This window comes from Lepeophtheirus salmonis, chromosome 13 (genome assembly GCF_016086655.4).
Source record: "Lepeophtheirus salmonis chromosome 13, UVic_Lsal_1.4, whole genome shotgun sequence".
Classification (NCBI taxonomy): Eukaryota; Metazoa; Arthropoda; class Copepoda; order Siphonostomatoida; family Caligidae; genus Lepeophtheirus; species Lepeophtheirus salmonis.
Window position 1 is genome coordinate 1110290 of NC_052143.2, and position 21662 is coordinate 1131951.

Sequence of the window (21662 nt, forward strand, 5' to 3'; positions counted from 1 at the left end):
GAAGGCAGACATAAATGGCCGCAAGGCATTTGTATTCGAATGCAGTCTGAAGGAGTTAGCTTTTCTATTTATAAAGTTGAGTCAGCTGATCTGATGAGCACATTTTCATAAACATATATTTCAGGGCTACCAAGATATCGAGGTCTAAACTTGTTCCGAATTTAAAATCCCCACCCCGTATACGTCAGATGGGTGGACTCAAGTATATAATTTGATGATTTGAGTCACAACATGTACAATTTGTTCATACAAGTTACAACATATATACATACTTGCATACCCGGTATGTAGGTCTATCAAAGAAAATTGGACTTCTCCTCTGTTTCATTATGCTTAGTACTTGACTATTTATATTATTAATACACTTTTTCTATGTTTGAGGGCAAGCGAACCTCTCCACAACACAACACGCCAACACTCACTCCTCTAAAAAGGGATTACGTCGTTATCATCGCAAAAACAAAAACGAAGCATTTAACAAACATGAAAAGAGCATAGAGGGTGGTGAATCATTTGTATCAATGTCAATGTGTGTGTCCCTTTATTTTGTTTGGATCTTAAATTAATCAATCAACTGTGTCAGGTTGGACACCTGAGTCCTCTATAACAAAAGCCATGTGATGCTGCAACAAGGCTTATGAAATGGCTTCTCCATGTTGCCGACTCCGAACATGCGTTCTCATGTTGGGCTTTGTTCTTGGTTTTATAGACATTGCTCTATGGATCTTATTCTATACGTATAGAATAGAGTTTCGTTCTCTTATGGGATATACATTTTATAAAGAGGAGGATTTGATTGGACTCTCAGTTGTTGTTTGCTTGGACTTGGTTGTAAATGTACTCCTTATCTCTGGGGCTAACAAGGACTATTCTGGGCAACAAAGGGACTTAAAGTAGGTTCATTATTATATATATGAAGAAATTATATAGTTAAAGATTATAGAATCTTAAATTAGCATTGTCTTTTCGTCTTTCTAACTTTGCAGTGCGTGACTAGAACACAAGTATACATATTATATGTAGTTTTGAATATTTTAAAACATTTTTTCTATATGTACTGAAATCGATATTATTGGTTTTTTATAAGCATTTTATGTTTCATTAAAAGTGGTTCTTTTTCATTTGTTTTTTGTTTTTTTTAATATTTAATTACCTTAAATATAGCAAAGTCATTACCTATATACCGTACACATATGTACTTGTAGTTTGTAGTCATTTATATTCCATTGTATGTAATTAATTATTCTTAAAAAATTGCGGTTCATTTGTTTTCTCCATGTTCACTATACTTTTAGTCAGTTTCTGCAAAATACCATTACGATGTAAAAGTCCTTCACGAGAAACAATTTGCCATGAAAACTATACTTTTTTTAATATTTTCGTATATTTATTTAGATTGTAAGTACCATATTATATCCATTGGTTAAAGGGCTTTGAAATTATTGCCGGAACTGTCTTTGACACATGCACAGCTGGTGCCTCAGAGCCTGACCAGAATCATTTCAAATTCATCCAATCAGTATTCAAAACGTTGATAAGGCGAAAAATATTAGAAATTTTTTTCGTTAGTTTAGTGGTTTACAAAATATATTTTTTTCATAGCGTACTACAAACAAAAAAACATTTTAAACGACGTCTGATAGATGTGAAAACTACCCTTAAGAGACCCAAAATTATTACATTATGCATTGCTTTTGTGACGGGTGAATTTTACAGCTAACTTATAATCGTGCTCTAACAGAAATGGGGTTCCGGTTCACTTTGACCACTGGTTGAGTTTATATCTGCCTATAGATATTTAGTAGGTATTAAATAAGGATTGCAAATAAGTGTATGGACCATAGAGATGAGTGTAGCCAGGGGTATATGTTTATAGTGAGTATATTTTTTGTATCATAGGCATACAAAGTAAACACACAAATGTGCCTCTTGGTAGTGATGGGTACCTCTACTCGCCTTGAAACTGGACATATAAATAAGTTTATCCAGAAACACATTTCATGGTTATGAAATTTAAATATCATTTAAATAATATATATTAGTTCACTTTTCCTCATAAGTTTCTTATATATCTCTACACCACACATATGTAAGCCCATATCTAGTTGAAAGAGATTGCATCTATTTCAAAAATCAAAGTTTTAGTGTATAATGTACAAAGAAATCCCATTTTCAACTGAATATTACCCGGGTTTTGTCATATCTTAACCTTGTTGTATGATACTTATGAAGAAGAGTGATGATTGGGGAAAAAATGTAGCTCATTGTTTTTTGCAACGTCATCATTTATTTTTCAAACCTAAAAGAAATTCATACAATAACGTCACATAAAATTATAAATTCTTAAGTTCCTGCACTCTCATTCATCATGAGGGTGTCCCTAAACAATTCAAAAGTTGTATAAAAATAACTTCATAATATTAATATCAACATAACCACACAACTTTTCCTTTCAAAAAAGCGATTCCCTTAATTACATTTGTTAACTATTCTGTATTTTCAAAGGTTTTTTTTTTGTTTTGTAATATAAGCTATATATGTAAATACTAATTACTTATTGGGGTATTAAAATATCTGGTTATACCCGATTCTCAAGTTCAATCACCCGTGTCTACTTGGTCCTAAAAAAATACCCTAAACTATTTTATAAAAACAAAGGTAATTGATACAAAAAATACATTTCTTGTATTTAAAGGCCATGGTTGCCGTAAAAAAGGACTCCGTACTTTATTCTTTAAAAAAATCATATTATTAAATATATGCCCTACCCTGAATGGGAATTGAGACCCATGAAATCCATTTGGTATAAGGGGCTGTAATAGTTCAGGTCAGCCTTAGCTTCCTTAGACCTGTCCTGAATATCCTAATTCTTTCAAAGGGATATTTCTTTCTGTTTTTTGTTTTATTTTCTTAATTGGCTAATGATGTAACATATAATTCCTCAACATTACTCGCTATCTTTAAATTGTTTTTTCTCTCTAAATATTCAGAAGTTGAGCCATGGACTATTTTTGTGACGGGCTTTCTCAAATAAAGTCATTTGTGAAAATAAGACATTTCTTGTCTAAAAAAAGGCCATGGTTTCTTTAAAAAAAGGCCCTGCATTTTATTCTATAACAATAAAACTATTAAATTCCTGGTAGTACTGTTCAATTTTCATGTTATCCAACTCGGAGTTCCTTTCATAAGTCTTATTTTTACCTATAATTTATTTATTCATTTTTTTTTTTATTATCATTGATTTGGGATATAATTATTTACTACTTTAAAATTGTTATTATTTTGGCTGCAGTTAAGGCATTGAAAAAATCAGGAAATACAAAAAAAATCAATTTCAAATATTACATCAGGGTGTTCTCGACAGTTTTTGCATGTTAGCCAAAATGACAAGAAGAAGTTATTTTCATTTTAATTACACATTTCTATTATGAAAGTAAAGTTTTTCTGTATGAATGAATCTTTAAACCAAATGAAGACATTTTTGATCTAAGACATAACAATGTAGTCAATGTTGATCTTGAAGTCGTTTAGCATGTAGCATCGAGCGTGTATATCGGGTACACTGTATATAGTGATCCCTGATGTATAGCGTATACATATTTTTGATCTAACGAATCGACAATTAGGTACTATTAATGAAATATTGCCGGTGTGTACATGTAGGATCAAGTATGTATACACGGACCACTGTTTTTGTTATATGAAATGAATGTATTCACAGAAGAGGCCTCCCGTGTGACGATGATAGTCAATAACTATAAGAGATAGACAATATGGGAAAATCTCTTCGAAGCAAATGGGAGCGCTGAAAAAAGAATCTTCTATGGGGAAAATGGTCGAGACTTATGCTCAAGAAACTCAAAGGGGTAAAGAAGATGAGAAAATGAAAGAGTTGCCGAATCCAGACGTGATTCCCTTGGCTGTGACGACAGATGAGGAAATGTTGAGTAAAAAGGATGGAGAAGGGAAGAAGAAAGGGGACGTACACCTTGTAGATGTCTCAGAGATGTGTTAAAAAAATATAGGAAATGGGGATACTTCGATCGAAAAACCTGGAGCCTAAGTTTAATACAAATGCAAAAAGTAATAAAGTACAAAGAAGGAAGAGTCATTTCATTTATTACAGAGTTATCTTCTTTGGTTTTCCATGATGTTCAAATACATGTTTAATAAACCCTTTCTAAATATAAAAAATGCTCAATGTGGCATGTTATGAGGTTTAGCATAAAAAAGAAGTAAAGCACAGCCAGTGGGCACTCTAGAGACTAAAGTACTCCCTGGCTCATCATTATTATTCGTTTATTCTAAAAGAGAGAAAAATATAAGTATTGAGTTTCTACTTGTGAGTGTGATCATGAAAACCCGAGTGTAACACCCCCATAGATTGAGAAGTTATCTTTTATATTAATAAAGTAAAATGTGTCTTTTAGCTGACGCCTAATTACTTCGTGCAATACCAGTTACTACAGGTAGTTTTCTCGTAAATTATTGGCATCTTTTTAAAGTTCACATCCATACTGGTTGTAAGAGTTTTTGTTATATGATCAATGTGTTCATGAATGAGTTTAGAATGATATTTATTTTTAACCACATTCATCTCTGAGAAAACAGACTTGCACAAACTTTTGATTCGAACATTCCGCAAATACGATGGACGACCCAATTGTTTTACAAGCTCAAATCCTGGATGCAATTCAATGCAGAATTCTTCAGTAGAAGATGATGACTTGAACACGTTCTTCATTTAATCATTAGATAATAGGCTAATCAACTGGATTTTTGGAGTCCAGCAACATTTTGCATTATTTATAAAATGATGAAACAACCCATTCCAGGTATGATAATGGGTGCTTTAGCAGTTGAAATACACTATTACAATTATCAAAACTTGGAAATTCTTAATCAAATTTTCTGATCTCTCAAAGATATTTTTGTCATTTTTCGAGAGCTTTTTTATCTTAATTTTGTTATTGTTATTAAATCATTTGCAAGGGGCGTATAAAATAAAAAATGAATAATACTAAAAGGGAATCCTGATTCTACAAACATAGTATGTAATACAGGGTGTGAAAGTTATCTGTGCCACGAAAATGATTTTTTTCAAACGCAATTTTCTCTCCAACCAGTTATCGAATTTTTAAAAACAACTGATTCTGTAAGCTTGACGGAATCTAATTTATTTTATTCAATAAAAGCACATTCACCTTAATTACAGCCTCTATACGACTCCGAAAGTGCCAACAGGCCTTCGCCACTTGGTCCTTTAGAAAATCCTGGAATATGTTCTTGATCCAACTGATAAGTTCATCTTTGGTGTTGAAGGGGATTCGGTTGGTGTGTCATTCGATCGTACCCCACACAAAACAATCCGTCAGATTCAGATCCAGCGAGTTTGGAGGGCAAAAGTGCAATGAGATGAAGTCGTTACAATTGTCCGGCACACATTAGAGACTTTTTTTCTTATATACCTGTTAGACGAGTCCTGATGGCACATTTAAAGCCTCTCATTGGCGACCATGTCTATCCAGGGTTTCAATTGGTAGGCATCAATGTTGATTCTGAGGCACATGAGGGGGTATGACGTTGCCTTTGGAGCTAACCACCCCAAACGCTATGGTGTAGGCTAGAAACTTTGTCTGCATGATGACGGCACATCCTTGTACAGAAACCCACCACCTGTTGTTCTAGTTGTTGACCTTCAGGTCCTGGCAAAAGTGTTCCTCGTCCGAGAAAAACAACAGCACGATTGTTTCCATGAAGTGGGTGCTTGAGGCGGTTGAGGAGCTTTTGGGAGTACTTCAAGCGCTTTTTCTTGTCCTTTTTTTTCTCAAGATCTGACCCTTCCTCATCTTGAATGAGTAGTAATAAATGTTTTCATAAATAAAGAGCTGGATCAGAGACTTTGACCCGCCTCATTGCCGATTTACTAGATTTTGTTTACAAATTTCGGCGTCCAGACACAGTCACTTACACCTTTGACCACAGCCTGTACAGCTGCCTCAAAATAACCTTAAGAGGCCTCTTAACCTTGCAAACGAACGTTTCAATGATTTCCATAGTTGAAGCCATTATTATATTGTCGTTCCCTGCACAGTTCTAAGGAGGACTTTACCAAATATTTGAGACAAAAAATAAGTCAATTGATTCCATTTTTTCTCAACTGGTGCAAGTTTGAACAATCTGTCTAACAAACAAAAAATCAGCTTCCTAAGTACCTGTATTTCCACAAGAGAGTGAACCGAAGGGGGGGCATATATACTTTGTGGACATTGTAGAACTATTCACGAATTATTATTGGGGAAAAAATGGTTTGTTTTCTTAAATTTAATCGAATTAAACATTTAAAAATTATTCACCAACTAATGAAGTTACCAAACGGGATTAATAAATTAGATATTTTGATCAATTTATGAGTTATTTTGTTTATTTTGAAGTAAGAAGGGTTTCTCTAAAACACCTTTTGTGGATTATCAGATCTTTTTTAGGGGATTTTCCATATTGTATGTATATGAATGTATGGTGAATATAATCTTTTTTAATTGAGAATGTCGGATCAAATGTTTATTAGTTTATTGATGAATTAAGTAGAAGATAGATATATTCCCTTATTAATATGTACCTAATAATAAATATTTAAACTAATAATTACAAGTAAGAATGTTAGATTTGTAGCTACAACAAATCCATTTATATTTATTTCCATGTGAGGTTTTTCAAATTTAGTATGAAGAGTGTCTGTCAAAAAGGATTTTTTTTTATATTTAGAGTTGAAAAAGTATGACTTGTCAGTATTTTTATAAAAAGAAACTGAAAATCAATATGTAAATAATATTTTAAAGTAGAGCAGCATATCTGTAAGTAGCTTTGAGAGAAACACACTGACAAAAAAATAGCTGTTACCAGCTGTTGTTAACTTATTTCACATGGTACTTCTGTATAAACGAATAAATAAGTTGTGCTCTATTTCACAAAGGACAGGGATATAATTTCTTCTTGATCCCTCGTTGTATATATCAGGCCCTCAGAAAGTCTTGGAACATAATGAACATTCAACAATTAATTACACCTAGTGGCTTTAAATGAAATTCTAAAGAATCTTTTTCATTGGAACTTGTTTATTACTCAGTAGAGAAGATTATTTATGCATTTGAGAACCTTCGGCCTCAATCACAGGCTATGTGCGATCCTGGAACGCTTTACACACGTTGACGACGTAGTGCTTCGACTTTGATCACCACTCTTTCTCAACATATTGCTTAAAGGACTCAATATTGCTGTGACGTTGTCTACAGACCTTGCTTTCAATTGGGCACCAGATACATTAATGAAGGGGATTCAGGTCGGGCTCTATGGTGGCCAGAAGTCCATCAATAAGAACTTCATTTTTTTCCCATACAATACTGCACGTTTTTTTCTGTATGTGCAGGAGCCCGTCTTGTTGAAAACAATAATCAGCTTTCTTTGATTGCTTTGTGATCTTGCGAACCTAGGGAAGAACTTTTGTTTGTACTCCTTGCTAGTCAATCTGTATCCAACGGGGAACCAAATTGTCTTCATTTTGTGACCTTCAGATGAAACAATACCGAGTATTATTACTGAGGACGGATGTTATGTGGTGGACACTTTGCGGAAGCTGCAGATGACTTCTCCAAAACATACGACCCCATCATTTAGCCTATTGTAGATGGGACCCACTGTAAATGTCTGCTCGTCCGAGAAGAACAAAATTCAGTTTCCGTGATGCCTCAAATCATTGTAAAGCTTTTTGCACCGATCAAATCATAATTGTTGTTGAGTAAGCAACGGTATTTCAATATGTCAGAGAGACTTGTTCAAGGACTGATAGTCCTAAGAACAGATAGGACCGGTCCTAAGAATGGATTGGACTGGAAGTATAAATGAGGACCGACACAGAACTCCTTATAACTACTACTCAACAAATCCTCTATCTTTCATGAGTGTATGTACTTTATACTAAAATCGTCCAACTTCAAGAATCTAACTTGAAGAATATTAATGATAACAGCTTTGGAAAATAAAAAATCACTGTCATTTTTTTTTTTTTTTGTGTGTGTAGTATATGGATAACTTTTATAAACTTTTCTTCAGTTTAATTTCGTATGTTGACCCATAGGGTATTAAATTTATATATAGATGTTCAATAAACCTTCTTCTGAGATAATTTCTATGCATTATTTTGGGGATAGTTAACAAGAAACTGTTTAAGCTTTCAACAATAAAAAGCTTCGAGCTCGTCTAAGGTCATATTTTTATAACTATACTTTTATAAAATGGATGGCCTTCGCCTTACCAAAATATTTTTTTGTCAAACTTCAAAGTAAGATTATTGCTAAACTTCTGAATAAATAATTTGTTTTCCAAAGGTGTAGACAGAGCATTATTCCGCTCAAGAAATGCTGAGCGAGCTCCCGCGCAGTTACTAATGTTTCCATTGCGTGTGCGTACTATTAAAAAAGGAAAGGGGGCTAATTGGAAAATACTCTCTCAACTGTATAAATAAAAAGAGAACATTTTTGCTTGATTAGATCTAACGGCGCCAAATTTTGAGGCAAGTTCAATTGTGCCCCACGATTTGTGACAACCATACATTATTCGCAATAGCCAAATAATGGGTTTAATTAAAATAGGATTGTCAATAAGTTTTTATTCGTCTTTTGGTGTGCCTTGGATACAATAAGTTTGGGAACCACTGTCTATGAGGACATGTTATTAAAGAAGGTTTTCTGGGGCATACGAATACTTATTATTTATTATGGGATACATTCAAAAATGAGTTTTGTCCTTGAAATATTGTCGTGGCTTATCTTAAATTGACAACGATATAGAGTGTTTTTGGAAAGGTTCTTTTTTTTAAACTAAAATTCATACTTTCAGCTATCGAATGCAATATTTTTAAACTTTTTGAATCTATTCGTCTTGAAGCTATGAGTCTCTGAATAAAAAGCAACTATTTTCTACTTTAAACAAAGATAACTCGAGTTAAAAGTATGATGCAGACATTTTAAAAATGTTTTTAGAATTTTTTAACATTTGCTAAAAAATATATATATATTTAATAATTTATTCTTATCTTCAACACTGAGAGCTTAAAACAGCATTGAACCTTAAAAATAGCCAAAAATTTAAAAAAATGTATGTTCTTTTTGTGAAGGCTACGAGTAAATGGAGCGGGGATCAAATTGTCGCCAAAATATTAAGGCTCTTCTGACCATCTCATTGTCCATGTTGCCGAATACCTCCTTGATGGAGTCCATCAGGGTGGCCTTGGTGCTATGGGGATGTCTGGGGCTATGTCTCGACATAGCCCCAGACAAAATAGTCCAAAGAATTCTTTGGTAGGGAGAGTTAGGAGGCCACAAATCCTTGGTTACGACGTCATAACAGTTCTTGGTTAACCACTGCATGGAGATTTTGGACACATGGCAGGGTGCTGAGTCCTGTTGCCACACCTAGGGCCTGTCTCTGGCCTTCATGGACCTAGTAGGGTCATCCTCAACCATCTTCTTCACCTTGTCGACAAAGTCGGTGTACTTGAACTTTCTGTCGGCGCCCTCCTCCTTGGGTGCCCTCTTTATCAACATCCCAGGTGTCCTCTAGCTTCTTACGGATACGCTGAACAGTCCGTAAATTCACTCCTAAGGTTGAAGCAATCGTTGAATTGGAGATTTCACCTCCATTATTAACCAATGCCATGAACATGAAAGCTCCTCGTTCCACGTATAGCTCTTTAATCTCCTCATATGATGACGGCATGATGCTAACTGAACTACGTATCGTCAGCTGACGAAAATAGCTTTCCTATTTGGTAACCAGTTTTTTATTTGATAATGTTGTCTTCAAGTTATCAAGGTTTAAAGTAGGCGACAATTTGATCCCGATGTAGTTTTGTTTTATGAAACCATTTTTTATGAAATTTTATTTTATAGGTTCTGTGGTACATTGAAATATTTCAATTGACAATGTGGGTCATTATATTAAAAGCTTGGACATCCCTGGTCCAAACTAACTTAACATACCAATTACTTTGATTTTGATTTGATTGTCCAATAAGTTTTTTATTTAAAGTTTTGATTTTAAATGAAGAAACTTATTCAAAAAAAATTCTGGTGAAAAAATGGCAAAGCTGAGCTATGATACGTGCGAAGGAAAGTATTTATAGTTTTGTAAGACGGCACCATGGCACATACGTCCAAGAAGGTGCAGCATTTCTGCAGTTAGAACATGGCTGCCTTCTGGCTGGCACACTTCTGGACTTTGTCATAACCTGATGTGACCCTCTGGACTTCTTGGTTTGGTGCGTCTTGGAGGGCAATTCGAATGTCGATACCCTGATGGCCATGATCACGGAGGAGTGAAACCATTTGTCCTCGGATTCATCAAGGCCCGCTGTTTTTGTTTGTCCCCGTATTGAAGCCATCATTCAGAATGGATGGGGATATATTGAATAGAAAGTGTAAAAATTTTGTTGAATTAGCAACTTTTGCTTCATAAGTTTGCTATAAAAATGGGACAAAATAAAAATATTTAGAATTTTAAAATTTTCTAATTTTCGAGTCCTTGCCCTTTAAGTTCGATCTCACATAGTGAAATTCGGTCTTGATCGGTTCCACAAAAAAATGAAGTTTTTTTTAGAAAAGAAGTTAGATAGAAACACATAAAAAAACATTTTTTTAAACCTAATTTGATACTTTCAAAACATTGATCCACGGTTTCAGAACACGGTCTGGACTGATGTTGTGGTCCAGATGGGTCTATGAAAATACATTTAAGTCTCAAACAGAAAATTTGGTCTTGGACTGATTCATAAAAGCAAGGGACATTTTTTGAAAGCGAAAGTTGTTTGACCAAAACAATGGAAAATATAGTTATTTATACATCAATCACTTCAGATCTTGTAGAGATCTATAAATACTGAAGGGTTCTATATAGAAAAATATAATCAAATTATTAACTGAAGAGTTCTATATAGATAAATATGTCTAATCAAATAAAAACTGAAGGGCTCCATAATGAAAAACATAATCAAATGTAAAACACAGTGAGACACATAAAAATATTTGAAGTGCTCTCTATTTTGTTACAATATCTATTTATTACTATAACAATTTGAATGTTTTGGTCAGCTAAGGATTAAAAGGTAGTTATTTTAGTTCATTAAATTGTTTGAAAGTGCATTTCGATGCAACTAGGGTCGTTTGAAAAGTTGGTACAGAGACCAATATATGGGACTACTAGCGCGTATCGAGGTTATGTTTATTTAGTAGCATTTTTTGGAAGAAAATTCACCAACTTTCAGCCAGATCGGTCTATTTCTTTTTGTTTGGCATTAGTTTGAATCGAGGAGTAGAACTCCTTTTTTTTTTTTTTTTTTTTTTTGTCAAAAAGTAATCCAAATATATTGAAAGAATCTTTGAAGAGCAGGGCTATTAATAAGATTTTTCTTTGGGGGTGGGGGGAGTTTGTGTTGGACAACTTTTTCATGTTCGACAGAGTGTTTTTTGAATGTCCTTGTTTTAGAAAATACAAGTAACAAATGATCTATTTTTTAGAAAAAACAAATTTTGACAACATTCATTCATTTTTTTAACAAACACGTTGTCTTTCCGATAAAGTTGACTACAAGATATATTCAAGGAGACATGGTACCATATTAAGTAGCATGCCTGTTGAATAGCCACAGAAGCATTCTTGTTCTCTTGCTTTCAGTTGATGGTGAATGTGGCCATTGAAAATTAATTTTATGAAGTGTAACCTTCATAGTTATTTGTAAATACACACACAAGAGTTTATGAAAATAATTTACTATAAAAAGCATTGCGACAAAACAACTACAATATCATTGTTTTCGTTTTTATTTAATAAGAAAAAGAAGTATAGCTATTTTTATTATTTGGACTTCCTTGCACAATAAGAAGTCGTTGTATATACAGGGTGCTCCATTGAAATCGGAGCACTTACTAGTTAAATAATTAATTAAGGTTGAGTTATTGAAATTCATTTATGGTTCGATATATTAGAGCATAAACATTAATTATTGAACAAAACAAATCTGAGCTCTTTGGCTTACGAACAAGTACAGAAAATGACACTTGAGCAGGATAGAGAAATTTCTATTCGCACACTCCAAGCAGTTGAGTGTCTCCAGGACCACTGCCTATGCCTTCAGCAAGTCTGGAAAGTTGGAGAAGACGAAGGGATCTGTCAAAAGCCCAAACAGGATTCGAACAAGTTATGTAAAACAGCCCAGGTTGATCACCTCAATGCCAGGAAGTGCCATGCAAGAGGTCTCAGAGTTTCCCACCAGACTGTCCAGAGAGTGTGGAAAGAACCTTGCGACGATGGAGAGGCCCCTTTTGACACTAGCAACGAAAGAAACCCATCTCCTCCGTTGCAAGACTCTTTTGAATTCTTTTTTGACTCTTTTGGTCCACCAACAGCACTGATGCGAACCCCCCTCGACTACACCTTTTGGATGTATGTGTAGGGGAAGGCCTACAGTGTTCTTCATACGAACACCGAGGGCCTCAAAATAACCGTCAGTCAGCACTAGGACGTCATGACAGATGACTACATCTGCAGTGTGTGCCAGGCCTTCCATCACCGTCTGGAAACCATCATTACCACTAAAGGCAGCTACATTAATGATTCAAAAATCTCAGGCACACATCTATTTATAGTATTAATTTTGTTGAAATTCAATTGTTCATTAATAGATTATATCTTGTTGAAGTTTAAAATTCAAAGTGTTCAGATTTTAAAGGACCACTCGGTACATACCTATGTATGTATTGTACAATATAGGTACATATTATATGGCTTAGAAAGTTGGTATCAATAATTAATTGAATACCACAAGTCAATGTAGTTTTACATTTTATTGAATATATTCTATAAAGTTGTTCTTTCCCTCATAGTTTGAGTTTCAAATACAAATGTCTGGGTATTTCAGCTGCAATATCGATTTATTTCAATTTTATTGAGAACAAAAATCAAGAGGGGTTGCTATACAGGGTGCAACAACATACCTTCCTTTTTTTATAATGTGTGGCTATTTGCCCGTAGAAGTAGTGTTGTTGAGTCTTGACGAGGTGTGTTAGACACAATCAATATTAAAGAGGAATCGAGGACGATTGAGAGAAACGAGGAGGAACGTGGAGGAATAAGCCAAAGTAGAATCACATGGAACACATACATACCATATTCAAACTATTCAGTACAGGGTATTTCCATTATTTTTCAACATATGCAATATACACATGATTGAATTATGTGAAAAAATATTTAAAAATCGCATATATGCAGCTAAACTTACACATATTTGAAATTAACATAAAATTTTGCAACAGATGGATAGATTGCTATTTTTTAGTTGTTTTTGTTTTTACACAAATTGACTTAAACCTATGGAAAAACAAAAAAATAGAGTTGCAAATTTCCGGGATTTTTCACAAAAGGAAACTTTTCATTGGAATTTTGTGCAATTACGAGAGTTGTTTGAAAAGCTTGTGAAAAGTCCAACAGATGGCCCTACTGGCGTGGATAGAGGTTGTGTTTAGTTAGTAGCATCTCTTGAAAGAGCACATACCAATTTTCAGCCAGATTGGTCTATTTCTTTCTGATTAGGATTCGTTTGAATCGAGGAAGTGGAGTGATTTTCAAAAAATGGACGAAAAAGAATTTCGTGTGTTGATTAAACATTACTTTATGAACGGCAAAACGCCTCCGGAGACTACAAAAAAAGCTTGATAAATTCGGCAACTTCGATTAAAACAGTTTATAAGTGGTATCAAAATTTTCAGAGTAGCCATATGGACACAAGTGACGCTGAACATTCTGGACGCCCTGTTGAGTTTACTACTCCAGCAAATCATAGATGAAATCCATGATGTCCATGTGGTCCATGACCACAAAAAATGTTCTTTGTTTAGTCGTGTTCTCCTTCTAAAAGAATCATTCTTGCTTATCTTTGGTGTAAAATCTTTTAAAAAAGTATAAATATACGTATATGAATTAAATATAATTATATTATTTTCCACACACAAATGATATTTTAAGTATATAAGATTATCCTCTTTAATCGCCAAGTAATTCATTTTCTCCCGCTCAAATCATATAACAAGCACCTGATATTAACAAGGGTTTAATTAAGATTTACCATATTTCTCGCTCACGCCTTGCGCTCTTACAAAAAAAACATATATATAGATTTGTAGTCAGTACGCCAAGTACTTCTAGAATGGAGATGTTTACTTATACATATTATTTTGTAAACAAAGCGATAGAGAGTAGCGCCACCTTCTAGCTAAATAACACAACCCCCCTCAATGATAATATTATTTTATAAAAAATGACATGTTATGCACATAGAGAGTACTGTCAAAATTATTCTGATTTTGAGCCACTTTTTAAACAATAAGCTACAGACTGTCAGACAACCTTGCGGATAATATATCTTTTTTAGTTTGTTCATGCCCATTGAATATGGAACTGAAACGATTCTTGCTCCTTTTTTCTTGTGTTACCATTATACATGATCGTTCAGATACATCAGGACCACCTTTAACTGTATCCTGATCAATAAGGGCAGCAAATACAGGTTTGAAATTTTATTTACAAGTTTTAATAATACAAAAGAAAAAATTCATTCAATGTGTCCACCATTTTGCCAATCTTTCGTTCGATACGAGGCTTAAATGTTTTGCTGGCCATGACCACGTCCACTGCTGTGTAGATTGTCAAATACCTTCCTTTCTAACTCCTTCTAAAAGAAGTAATCATTGGGATTCAAATCGGGCGAGTTATATGGCTAGATCTGTGGGTCCTAAAAATTGCACCTTCTCTTCTTCAAACGAGTTTTGGACATTGTTGGCTTTGTTAGAGGGGCCGAGTCTTGTCGAAACGGGAACTTGACACCATTGGACTCAGCTTTCATCCAATTTATCCATATGTTGATCCCAATGATCCCAGGGATCATGATGCTGGCTGTAAACTTGGTTTTAAAGACGTGAAGGATATTATCTATCTCTGTGGTCAACCATCTGTCGTTCTGGATGCTGTGGGATCTGTCGACAGTCCATTGTTTCTCATACGAATAAAAGATTATTCGGTTACCATGGAACTTCAAATCAATCAGCAGTTTTCTTCCGTGGGCATCCTAGGTGATCTTCATTTTTTTATGTAAGGGTATATCTTTTGCAGAAGCTGTATGACTTCAGTGTTTATTGACCTGGAGACTATTGTACGCCCTTACTTGACGTTTTTCGTAAAGAACGTTCATCGTATTCCCAGGAGATGCCTTCACGGACTGTTTTAGGCCTATGAGGAATCTGAGAGTGCGTTTTTTTATCACTCAGTGACTTGTGGGCTTTTTATTTGCTCCTCCTCCTTTCAGTGGTTGTAGGCGTCGTAGACTCTTTGAATACACGAGCATCTACTAGATCTACACTGGGCTGTGTCCCGTGAAAGCCAATTCGATGATGGTTCTCCTTAAGGTCTTCTAAATAATTAATATTTGTCTTGAATTAAAAGTTGCGCAACTAACTGAAAGTTGAGGCTCAACCTCTCACTTTAAAATTGAAGTAACTGAGTTAAATACTTTCCTTATTCATCAAGATGTAGTTAAAGATGGCCCGGATTTACCTGAACGACCCTGTAAGGAGGGGGTCCTTTAAATAAATCCTCTAATCATCTATAGAGGAGGGCATGGCCTTGTATGAAACAAGGGCTCAATTTCCCTCGAGAAAGTGAGAGGGAATGAATATACATATTTAGGTATGTACTATAGTTAAAATGTAAATGGATCAATAATCATTTACAATGTAATATTAATAACCTCTAATTCAAACATATTACACATAAATATGTACATAATTCTGCTCTTATTTAAACCCCTTTATACATACATAGTTACGAAGAGTAAAGGCCTAATTGAAAACACACACAAACCTCTCTAGTAAATCAATAATGAAACAGATCAATGTACTTTATGGGGTGAAATAAACCGTGAATACAAATCTTTTTGGGGAGACTTTGGGCATAACTTAAATCTTTTTTTTTAACTTTTACGACGGATTTTTTTTCAGCCTTGGTTTTTTATGATGTCCTGACATAGTACTATAAATTGGTCCTAGTTTTTAGATATATACCAGCAAGGGAGAAAGGTTAACAAAAAAAAATATATATGTTCTAGGTGACATAAGTAATTTCAGGGGCTCAAACCTTATGTACCTTATGGGGGTAAAATCTTCCGTGCCAGGGGCACAGAGTATATATACACTTAACCAAAAAAAAAAAAAGAGTATTCACCTAATTTTTATCCAAGGCAAAAGCGGCTTAAGGCGAAAACGTCGCAAGGTTAAAGTGTTGAAAGGCGAATGTGACAAGGCGGGACCGTTCACGGCAAAAAAGTTCAAGGGGAATCCTCCTGACGCGGGAGTTAATAATTACTTGTATTTTTGTCGATTTGGTAAAAACTTTATCTTAATGCGAATCATTGAAAATATCACAAAAATAAATCTTACATTACGAAAATATAATTTAATGAAAAATTGGCTGGGAAGTATTTTTTATCTCGAGTACTCCTCGTAGGTGCAAACCCCGGGTTTCCTAGTAGAAATAAGCATACATAGTATCTATAACTGATAGCTGGTTTTAGATTCATTTTTTGCTGTGAATACTTTTTTTAGATGTCTACTTAATAAGGGACTTATGGTTAAGGGTTAAGAAAATAGCTCATTATACATTATTAAAAGATAATTAATTCGTAGAAAACATTTTTAACAAGAAATTAGAGGAAAAATGAGACTGTTTCATAATTACATCATAAAATGATTTATCTGCATGGAAAAAATAAAGTTATCAAGAATTGGGATACTCTTGAGTCTTGAGCAATGATTATCATGACGGCAGATCTTTTAGACCAGTGGTTCTTAACCTGGGTTCGACGACACGATTGTCTACCGTGGTGACCTGCTTTCAGTGTGAATGTGCTGCAACAGCATTGAATCACTCAGAGAGGGGGGGGGGAATACCAACAAAAACAACAACGGGGAAGATCCGCTACGAGATTTAAGAAACTTTCTTTGCCGTGTTAGATTACTGATATTTAGTTACTTAGTAAATATGTGTTATACAAAATAAATACAAGACATTCGTGTTATTTGTGCGGTTACGCTCCGCTTGTTCATCATTGGCCTGCAGGTGATCAGGCCACCTTGCTAAGCTGTGATATCTGTGCTGCAGGGAACTTGGTAAACTTAGTAGTCATTTTTTGGCTAAGGTGATTGTACATCATTTGTTATTTTCTTTTTAATCTTTCAATACCTTCTCTAACTCTGTCGAGCAAAAAAAGAAGTAGTCTGACGAATACGTACAATATGGATTCACGTTTATAGAGGAACGGTATGGGAATCAGTGTCTTCAATGCATGATTTGTACTGCCAGATTGAACAATTCTAATCTACCACTGGGAAATCTGGTACAAACCTTCCTAAGACTGCATAAAGATGGGATATAAAAGAATTTGCTGAATTCAAAGTGAGGAGAACCAACTTCAGAACAACAACGCTGTCGATATTTTGATGTCAGCAAATCGTACCATATTTTCTTATTGCAAAGAAAGTCCGGGAGGTTCTCATACCGTTTGCAACAACATATCTTTGTGAGAAAGCTTTTTCGAGGAACGTCGATTTAAAAACGAAGAAAAAGAACAGATATGAGAGTTGCACTTGCCAAGGTAAAGACACGGATTTCCGAACTTCCGAATATTCATTGAGTTATTTTTATTTTTTTTTATGTGTGAAATTCATGTTTTGTTGGTTTATTTCTTTGAACACAGTGGTTTTTGTTGCAACTTCTGTAGGGTTCATTTTGAGGACTAATTAAATATATACCTAATTTCTGAAGAAATCATATTTTATTTTTACAATCATGAAGAGGTTCGGTGAATGCACTGATGAAGCTTCCAGGGTTCAGTACCTTCAATAAGGTTAAGAAACACTGTTTTTGACTAAATGCAAAAAGATTCAAGAAGCAGTATACTTTAGTTGATTGTTTTATGATAGTAAAATGGTAATTGAGTACATAATCTAATAGTTTTGTGTCCGTCCATATTTAGGACTGAAAACTCCAGTCCTTTTCAGTTCAGTCTCGGTCTATTTCAGTTCAATCTTGTATATCAGTCCTAAAATTTTATAAAGTTCGGTCCTTGATGACGTCACTCAACATGATGTCTTCTAAGTGTAACCAGTTTTAGTACTGACAATCCTACAAACAGTCCCAAAGACTGGTGGAACTCTTCCTAAGACTAGACTGAACTGAACCGAATAAATAAAGATAGACACAACAATATAACATAATACCCTTTTTTAAAACAGTGGAAAGGAAAATACATAGGGTCTGTTTGTTTTTTTCAAAAAAAAAATCTAGAATACATTATATATCAGGATAACCGTGTTCAGAAAGTTTCTCTTTAGGAAGATCTAATATTAATTGAGACTCATTAGACAATTAAATAATACTTTTCAGTGCCTTCAAAGCCATTGTCAGCCAGCACTGCAACGCCATGACAGAAAGGTACATCTGAAGCGGGTACAAGGCCTTCTGCTGCCACCTGGAAGCCATAATTGCCACTAAGGACGGCTATATTAATGACTAAGAAAGCTCATACGCACATCTATTTATAATATTAATTTTGTTGAAATTCTATCGTTAATTAATAAATTATATCGTGTTGAAATTTTATATTCAAAGTGTTTAGATTTTAATACAACACTCCGTTGTTTAAATAAATATATTAAAGAAAGATATATTATTTTTATATAATCACACTATGCAACAACCCACATTATTTATTGCAATTTAAGCCTGAGAACACGGAAATGAACATTAACATTTTCAATAGAAGTAAGTTTGCCCTTTAAAGCCATTTTTGTTCTATCACGTTTTCGATTCAAAGGCATATTTTGAAATAAAATATATATATTATATACAGATGAAAAGTTAAAATAATAAAAATTGATAAAAAAACAGCATTCAAAAGATAAACTGTTTATTAAGTTATCTTGAATACTTTTCATACAAAATGTATCCAAAAATACAAACATCCAGTGAAATGAAGGATTATATATGGAACATAATATATTTTTCAATTGCTGGAATAGAGCTAAAATATTCATTAATTCTTACACTTTGTAAGATAATTGACTTAATTATATTTAATTTCGAAACATTTTCAGGCAACGTTACATTGAAAATTTATTAAATATTGTCTAAGAAAAATAAAAGGTAAACTGAAAAAAATTATCAAAATTTTACTTTTTTGTAGGGAAATCTTTTTAAGTTGTAATAAAAGATTTATTCTTTACAGGTGTGCGCGACTGAAACTGAACACTCGTTTAAACTTTACAGCTTGAGGGGGAGTCCCAAGATCTTTCTTAACTAGCCGGTCCATGGCCCTTCTCTTGACGTTGAACTCCCTGGAGAGGCCGCTAACGGTGACCTTGTCTCTCTTGTCCTCGACATACTTTTTCACGGCAGCAACCATTTTGTCCGACCATCGAAGCCTTGACTTAGATCTTGTAGTCGCCTCACGAGTCCCTTTGGCTACCACGCTGTAAACGGTGGTGCGGCTGCAGTTCAGAACCTTGGCAATTTCAGTGAGAGTTTTTCCCCGCGCGGACAGTTCCAAAATTGCGAATCGACGTCTATCCATATTATTGGATGTTGTTTCACTGTTGCTATTTAGATTTTGCTGGAGTTTTGTTTATAACTAGTCAAGACCCTTGCCTCGAAGTATAAACCGGTTTCAACTCAATAAAATCACGAATATGTGCATGGCATAAAATTTAAAGGAGTTTTTCGTTTTAGACGCGCAATCTTATGTAATCCAATTCCTCATTTTACTTGATTTTTGTATGATTAGACCAAATTTTTAGGAATTGTATTCAAGTCCATAAATAAATATTTTATATTTTGAATACTGGAATATTTTTTATAAATTAAATCATATTTTTTTACTTATATAGTTCTTACATTTCAAAATATGGCTTTGAATTGAAATTTTACTCGGAAAATGTTACTTTTAAGAAAATACTTTAAAGGCCAAACTTATAGCCATTGAAAATTCTAAAGATCATTTTCATGTTATATGGCTTAATTAACAATAATAAATGTAGTGTTAGCCAGTGGGAGTTCCGAGACATTAATTTTCTTGCATACTATCAGGGGATTTCCGCTAGGAGTTGGCTGGAGGGGCTGGAGCCCCCACCCCAAAAATGAAGTTTATTTCTTGTAAATGGCTATAGATTTTTTAATTTTTCTATAAAAAACTTAATATTTGAAATTTTTGTGAACAGCTGTCGATTTTTTTAATTTTATTACCAAAAAATTTAATTTTTCGAGAATAACAATGGATTTTTTAAATTTTTCCCAAAAATATAATATTTAAAATTTATTTATTGTGATCAGCTGTGGACTTTTTAAATTTCTTTCCAAACAATTTAATTTTAAGTTTAATATTCTAAATTTTTTCCAAAAAAAATAACTTTTTCTAAATAGCTGTGGACTTTTAAGAAAAATTAATATTTGCAATTTAATTTTTGTAATTTTTTTCAAAAAAATTTAATTTATTAAATAATTTTTAAAAAAAAAGACAAAAATCAACCGCCCTCTATATATATAATTTCTCGGACGCCCTTGATTATATTTATATTTTAACAATTTGATTTAAAACCTACAATTATTATTAGTATTATGTGAATAAATACATTTAAAATCTACGTAATTCGGCATCCAAATTTCTCTCTAATCTACTATTTTACTTTTTATTACAGGAGATGGGGCCTGATAGTCCCCTGGCTCGTGATATACACTATAAATATCATAGGACTCTTTGGAGGAAGCATTTTAATTTTCGTTTTAATGCAAGGATTTAAAAAGTGGATTGGAATTCCACCTTTAATTATAGGATTTTTTTTAATCGGTGGACATATCACCGTATCAATTTTTGTCGTCAAGCAACGCCAAACCAGAGTCATGTCAAGTTCTTGTACAGTAACCTCTGGCACAGCTGATCCAGAGGACTCCTCTTGACTAAATATTCAAAGGACATAGACACACAAACATGCTACCCCGAATTTCCTGTCGAATCTGTTATTTTTAATTACCTCAATGTTATGATGTACATATTATGTCCGTGAGAGTCTAGGCTCTCTACCTATTAATGTACATCATGCCTCCTCTCTTTTATTTTTATTTATTACATACTTTTACTCTATGCTTAATCATATTCATCTATTCTATTGCTCACTACTCCTAAAATAAACCGAAATGTATCTTTTTGGATCAATTAATAGACAATCAATTCATGTGATAAATATACGTACATTATAAATTATTGGATATATATGTTTTTTATTTATTCATATGGCATATTGTTTCGATAGGCTGACAGACAAAATCAATTATCTTTTTTCAGATTTCGTATCATTTCAGGGCTTCTTATATTGATAAAATTTCCAATTCCATCTGAATAATAATTAATTATTCATCTATACATATATAATAAGCATCCATATGTTGTTGTTTTTCTTTTAAATGTTTCCTTTTCCTTTTGAGAGTCGAGGTTGCGAGTAGATAAAAAT

General features: G+C 33.8%; 1 long non-coding RNA gene across 1 annotated transcript; it reads left to right on the top strand.

Moving 5' to 3' along the window:
- Window positions 1-479: 479 nt before the first annotated feature.
- Window positions 480-21415, top strand: LOC121128465 (uncharacterized). The gene is made up of 2 exons (XR_011783309.1): window positions 480-893; window positions 20853-21415. It is a non-coding gene; the product is annotated as an uncharacterized lncRNA (long non-coding RNA).
- Window positions 21416-21662: the final 247 nt, after the last annotated feature.